Raw genomic sequence first — 7625 nt, forward strand, 5'->3', positions numbered from 1 at the left:
AGGTGATTGAGACTAACGGGACTTATGATTATCAGCAGTTCAACCAAGCAGGTTCATCCTCCTTTTTGGTCTTTGATATTGTAAAATTAAATGTGAAAAAAATGTAATGTAAAAAAACTTTTAGACATTATGTAACATGGGATGTTTAAATATTCTAATATCTTATAGATATTAATAACAATATTTTTAAAAAAAAGTATTGGGACAATTAAAATCAATAGGCTTAATGCAGTGCAGCTTTCAGATATGTCACCAGGAACCAGGTATTTAAAGTATTGTGGCTAAGGTGGTTCTTGATGACAAGTGCATCAAAATATTTTTTATATTTACAAAAATGAAACACCAACTATATGCTGTCTTTTAATAGATTTAAGTTTTGTCATCAATCTTTATTATGTCATTCTTTTTACAGTCAGAGATAAATTTGGCTTGCCACCTGATGCTGAAATAGTTTACAAGGATTCATCAGGGACAGATGTTGATGAGGATATTTTTGGTGATTTTCTGCAGAAAGGAGATATTTTGTTGAAAGCTTGTTTGAAGGGTGGTAATTAGTCATCTGCATCAAACTGTTTTGGTATTTTTCATTAATTTTACTTGAATTTTTAATTTAATTGAATGAAAAAGATCTTTCAATTGTAATTCCATAAGATAAAATGCTGCCTTTAATGAAATTGCCCTTAAATGTGTTCCTATTGTTGTCTTCCTAATTTTTTCAGATTCTTCAGATTTATGTTTCTCACGGGCATCATTCTCCTCTGCTTCAACTGTGATCCTTACTGAAAGTTCTTGTCAGAGTGTGGAAGATTTCCCAAGCAAGAAAATGAGATGTGATGATAAGGAAGCAGCAAAAAGTGTAAGAGTTCATTGAGGTGTTGAAACTCTTTCCAGATATGCAAACTCATCTAATTAACTGATATTAACTTTTGTTTAATCCATGGTTAGTAATTTGGTAACCTCGTTAGAACAGTTATTTTTTGGATATTGTTTTGAAATTAAAATATGGTTGAATAACATAGCATATAGCTGATTAGTTGACCTTATTCTGATGTTCTGTATGTTACACAGATGGTTTATGCTACCCTGAACTGTAAACCAGGTGGTGACAAGATTTTTCATGAATATGAGAAAACTAAGAGCTTGTCAGATAGCACCAGGAGACAGCTAGTGAATAGATAGATAGATAGATAGATAGATAGATAGATAGATAGATAGATAGATAGATAGATAGATAGATAGATAGATAGATAGATAGATAGATAGATAGATAGATAGATAGATAGATAGATAGATAGATTCTTGTTGCTGACATGGTTGAGGTGAATGGGTATGTGTCAAAAGCTTGACAATGGAAATAGTGCTTGTCTCTTTTCATGTGTTGTATTTATTTATTTACTTATTTTTTAGACCAGTACCCCCTCAGAGTGTGCGCATCAAATATGCTCAAGGAATTGTGGCTTTGTTTCCATATCTAGAGGATCCTTTCTCCAAAAATGGATATGTAAGTTTTACAACGTGGTATACTGGAAGCATAGTGGTTAGTGAAGCATGCTTGTGACAGCACTTATGATCAGAATATCATTGGTGCAACTACCTTAAACTGTCATTTATGGTTTGCACTATAATCTATGAAGCTATACCATGATATATACAACATGCCATTTATTTTTGCAGGAACATTTCTATGATTCAGCAAATGGAAGTGGCTATCTTGCTTGGCGCTTAAAAACTGTTCACCGCAACACAACCACAAACTCAAAAAGTGGCAAACAAGCTCCAGAATCAAGTGGTGGTCCACAGGTTGAGCGGAGGCCTGTTAATTCTGGACGGTAACTCACTGGTGATGAGTGTTGTGAGGCGATATCTGTCCTAAACCATTCATCAGATGAGATTGTAGTGAGGGAGAAAATGAAGGCCACTTTTGAATACCGACAAACTCTAGTTCATGATGCTGAGAAGTCCACAGACATCCTAGATTCCTTCCCTAGGTTTCTTGATACAGTTGGCCTTGTAAGTGGTCGTTTTTTATATACACTTTTCTTTGCTAAATTTATTCCAAAGTTTCCTAAGGTCTTGTTTAAGTATAAGATCAGGTCTAAAATTTGTAGGAAGTTGACAAAAAGGAGGACTTTGTGTTGATGCACTTGTTTATTATCTAATTTCAGATTGAACAAGACTTTGTAATGCAGTCTGGAGAGGAGACAGCTGGGAAATTTCTTGCTAAGTGGCCAACATTCTTCAGGCCACGAGTAATTGAAGACAGTAAAGGTCTGGTTCTAAATGCACATGTGGATGATCTAATGAAGTCTGCACAAGGAGAAAGTGAAGCCGGTAAGTATGCACTAATGTTGAATAGAATTGGTCTTTAGTTAAATTTTGTTGAGCCTTTGGATATCTTTATCTTCTGAAATGTTTAGATTGGGACCGTGACCTTGCCTCCTTGTGTCTTCTGCTGCATCTACTTCCTCCTACATCAAGACGTCATAAGAAGATAGATACTTTATTAATCCCAAAGGGAAATTCACATGCTCCAGCAGCAGCATACTGATAAAGAAAATATTAAAGAGTGATAACAATGCAGGTATAGCAGACAATATCTTTCTATAATGTTAACGTTTACCCCCACCGGGGGTGGAATTGAAGAGTCACATAGTGTGGGGGAGGAACGATCTCCTCAGTCTGTCAGTGGAGCAGGACATTGACAGCAGTCTGTCGCTGAAGCTGCTCCTCTGTCTGGAGATGATACTCTTTAGTGGATGCAGTGGATTCTCCATTATTGATAGGAGCCTGCTGAGCTCCCGTCGCTCTGCCACAGATGTCAAACTGTCCAGCTCCGTGCCTACAATAGAGCCTGCCTTCCTCACCAGTTTGTCCAGGCGTGAGGCATCCCTCTTCTTAATGCTGCCTCCCCAGCACACCACTGCATAGAAGAGGGCGTTCGCCACAACCATCTGATAGAACATCTGCAGCATCTTATTGCAGATGTTGAAGGACGCCAGCCTTCTAAGGAAGTATAGTCGGCTCTGTCCTCTCTTGCACAGAGCATCAGTATTGGCAGTCCAGTCCAATTTATCATCCAACTGCACGCCCAGGTATTTATAGGTCTGCACCCTCTGCACACAGTCACCTCTGATGATCACGGGGTCCATGAGGGGTCTGGGCCTCCTAAAATCCACCACCAGCTCCTTGGTTTTGCTGGTGTTCAGGTGTAGGTGGTTTGAGTCGCACCACTTAACAAAGTCCTTGATTAGGTTCCTATACTCCTCCTCCTGCCCACTCCTGATGCAGCCCATGATAGCAGTGTCGTCAGCAAACTGTTGCATGTGGCAGGACTCTGAGTTGTATTGGAAGTCTGATGTATATAGGCTGAACAGGACCGGAGAAAGTACAGTCCCCCTGTGGCGCTCCTGTGCTGCTGACCACAATGTCAGACCTGCAGTTCCCGAGACGCACATACCGAGGTCTGTCTGTAAGATAGTCCACGATCCATGCCACGGCTAAAATCAGCGCTCTTCAGGCAGAGGACTACTTGTTGAAGTTTCTGAAGGTATGTTTAACATATCAGTTCTGACTAGTGGCTTTTTCTTTAAATTACACATTGAACAAGGAGAAATGTTTGCTTTTACTTACTTGGAATGCTGGACAGCAACAACTTTCCCTGTTGTGAACCACAGCAGTTTTGCCTTTTAATGTTTAATACAAGGAGAAAGTAAACAGCGATTTGTTGCTGTTTGGCGTTAGTGATGCATGTCCAAGTCTGAAATCCTTACATATTAGAAATTGGTATAAACCACTTTTATGACTAAATGTTTGTTTTGAAATTGATCTAAGAGAAGACTGTTGCGTTTTGTTTTTTTTTTTTTTTTACAGGTTGGTGCAAGTATCCAGACTTTCCTGTCAAATGTTGAACCATCTCAGCCTTTTTTGCTCTGCATTGGAGAAAACAAAAAGAGGATCCAGAATTTGTACATTATTGTGGACAATAAGGCAATACCATGTAAGGCACAAGCATCTGTAGCAGCATTTGATGACCTGTTCAAGGCACATTTTGTTTGCAGCACATCATATAGCCAGGAATTTGACAGTTTTTATGTGTTTATCCAAACTGCAGTGTACAACATCGATGTAGGTGCTTCTAAGGAAAGACCAAGAGTGAAGGAACTTAGAGCTACATTTCTGAATGCAAATAAGTAAATGTATGGAGTGACATGGACTTATTGCCAGAAATGTTTACATGTTTCGTTTGCAAATCTCTTCATGATAACACTTTATTTATTTGCCGCCATTTAAAATTTCACCATGGCCTTTACCCAGGAAAAACTTTACATTTACAATGTGCTGAGACTGGATGCTCCTCTGTGTGTGGAACTTTTTCTGGATTTAAAAAAACGTTTAGTTTAAGTTCATGGCACTAGTATTCCTTTTAATTGCCAAAGTAGTACATTTGTACCACAGGGTAAAAACATCTCTGAGTCACATGGATATAATTGTAATGTTCTTTCCATTTGTGAAACAGATGTGACATTTACTGAAGGAGGTGAAGGCCCTTCTAGAAGTGCAGAACCAAAAACCCAGTCTCCTGTGACTGAAATTGATTTAAATGCTGTGTGTGGTGCTCTAGTTACACATTTACAATCTTCAGGAGTTGCTCATAGCACAGTACAGTCTGTTGTTCTTTCAGTGGAGAATGGTCAGTGAAATACAAACTAGAACAAAGTAGACTGTTCTCAAAAATATTGCACCTGTACATTGGGAGAAAGTTGAAGGCTGCTTAAGTTCAATAGAAAACCCTTTTACAAATTTTAATACAGAAGCAAAGCGTCATAAATATTATAAGTGCAAGTGGGAAATTGTTGAGCCAGTAGAATATGTTCTTGGTGTCAGATTTGATGCGAGACGTGATAGAACATCGGGGATATACTGACAAATTCCTGTACCAGAAAAGTTTATGTCCCTGTTTTAAAAACAATTCAATTATTGTTTAGAAACAAAGAAATACTTGAAGCCTTCCAACAGCGAAAACACCACAGTGAAGGTCTTTATAATGACATTTGTGATGGGGAATATGTCCAAAACAATAGTCGTTTTAGATCTGAGAACAACTCATTGCAGCTTCAACTGTATTATGATGACTGAGACAGCAAACCCTTTGGGTTCTAAAAAGGGAATCCACAAACGTGGTTGTATGCATTTCATTTTACGAAATCTTCCAACAAAATTTAATTCAGTTTTAATAAATATTCACCTTGCTTTACTTTTTCACTCTGATGATGTGAAGAAATATGGCTTGGATGCACTTCTTAAGCCTTTTTTGGAGGATTTGAAAACTTTAGAAACCCATGGAGTCCTTACTCCTTTGTCTGACACTCCATTGAAAGGAACTGTTGTTCAAGTGCCAGGAGACAACTTGGCTCTGCATAGTTTATTTGGTTTTGTAGAATTGTTCAGTGCAACGTTCTGGTAGTGTTTTTGTTTGGCAGGAAAAGATGCCTTCCAGTGGATCTTTACTGAATACCACCCTGATGTTCTTTTTTGCACTAAACAAGCATATTTGGTGCACTGCCGGGCTCAGAAAGAAAGTTCAAATGTATCTTCCACTTCTGGGGTGAAGAAAGCTTGTTTGTTGAATACACTGAAGTTTTATAATACCTGTAAAAATTTTGCTGTTGCTATAATGCATGACATTTTGGATGGTGTGGCACAGTAGGAGTTGAAACTTCTTTATCAACATTTGGTGAATGAGAAGGTAATTTCTCTGACTGATTTTTGTGAATGAAGTCAGTGCTTCAATTACAGATAACTTGAAAGAAAAAAATAGTCCAAGTGTCTTAAAATTGGATGACAGCAAAGATCTTGGATTAAATGCAAGTCAAGCTTGGTGGCTGTTGTGCAACACCCCACTTATTTTGGGGGATCTTTTTGAAAGGATCAATCCCTTATGGCACTTGCTTTTACTTTTGATACAGATAGTGAATATTGTTTTTGCTCCATGAGTAACAGAAGGCATGATATATTATCTTAAGCACTTAATTTCAGATCATCATCGACTTAAAACATTTTTTCCCTCATAAAAAGTTGCTACCCAAACACCACTTTTTAGTTCATTATCCCCCTTGTATGAGAAAAATAGGACCCGTCTTACACATGTGGTGTATGAGATTTGATTCAAAACACAGCGTTTTTAAAAGATCAAGTACAAACTTTAAAAATATCACCAAAAATCTAGCCAATACACATCAATCACATATGGCCTTTCATTGGGAAAATGTAAAATTTGAGAGATTTGAGCATGGGCCGATAAAAACTGACATGGTATGTAACCTGGAAAGGTGTGAGATGAGAATAGAAGAACTTCATTTGACTCCTTGCTGTGATATTTCTACAACAAATTGGGTGAAGATGTTTGGTACTGAGTATCATGTTGAGATGTTTGTGTGCTGTGGAAAGGAGTCTGAAATGCCATTGTTTAAGAAAATAGTCACCGTACTTACACTGTAAAAAGAGAAAACATGCTCTTTTTGACTTAAGGTGATTTTATTGTTTGCAATGAACTATATTAATAAGTTTGTTCACCTAACGTAATTTTTTTGCATTACTTCAAATTGAAAAACCTTGCTGTCGCTTAATGTTATTTGTTCCATTTAATCTAACGCAAAAAAATCGCTTTGTAAATTTTCTGACGCCTGCGCAGTACACGATAGAATGTCTGATGCAATAGTCTCATATCGTGAGAGTTCAAGAACGAGTGTGCAGTTTGCTGCGGTTGGCGCCATTCGAGTTCTGATTTCAAGACGAGCGTAGAAAGAGTTTGTGGAACATTGCACGATTATTTGGAGTGATATAAAGTTCAAAATCAGGTAAGTTTTTTTTGTTTGTTTGCTTTTCCCTACAACTGTGAGTATTTGATATTCACTGTCAAAGGAGAGCCGTGATATAAGTTACAGTGTAACTACAGAAGATTATGTCTGCGACGCCATTAATGTGAAATATTCTTGTAATGTTTGCAAAATACCTCGCTTGTAAATGATAACGTATTGTGAAGTTATATTTGTTAATTAATCATTGTAATTGCCTCATTTTTTTGGACTGACATGAACAAAATATAAATTACTTTTACTTTGTTGCATACCCTCGTTTCTGAGAGTACAACGTTCAAGTTAAGAAGCACATTCTAATGGGTTTTTATGAAGCTTTAACGTAATTAATCATCATCGTTATTGAAGTTAAGTGCCATAACGTGCAAAATGCAGTTTATTATTTAGACTGAATCGATAATGCCGTATCATTTAAGGTGTATAACACTGTATACAGTGTTAACCGGTGCTGTTGTGTCGGCTTTTTTTCCACACTCGCGATTACAAGCAATTTTTTCTTTAAGTGTGGTGGGGTTACTACGAAAGCGTTTTAGGGCCACGGTGAAGAAAAAAAAAACATACGGACACAGTGAAGAAGACAAAAACTATGTGTCGAGAATAAAGCCAACATGTCGACTTTATTCTCGACATATATTTTTTTTCTTCACCGTGGCCCTAATAGATAGAGATAGATAGATAGATATGCTTTCGTAGAGGTTTGGGGTATCCCCGTTTCACTATCTACCACGCTGATATGCATATTCTGTATCG

Source organism: Erpetoichthys calabaricus, chromosome 12 (genome assembly GCF_900747795.2).
Source record: "Erpetoichthys calabaricus chromosome 12, fErpCal1.3, whole genome shotgun sequence".
In the NCBI taxonomy this organism is placed as follows: Eukaryota; Metazoa; Chordata; class Cladistia; order Polypteriformes; family Polypteridae; genus Erpetoichthys; species Erpetoichthys calabaricus.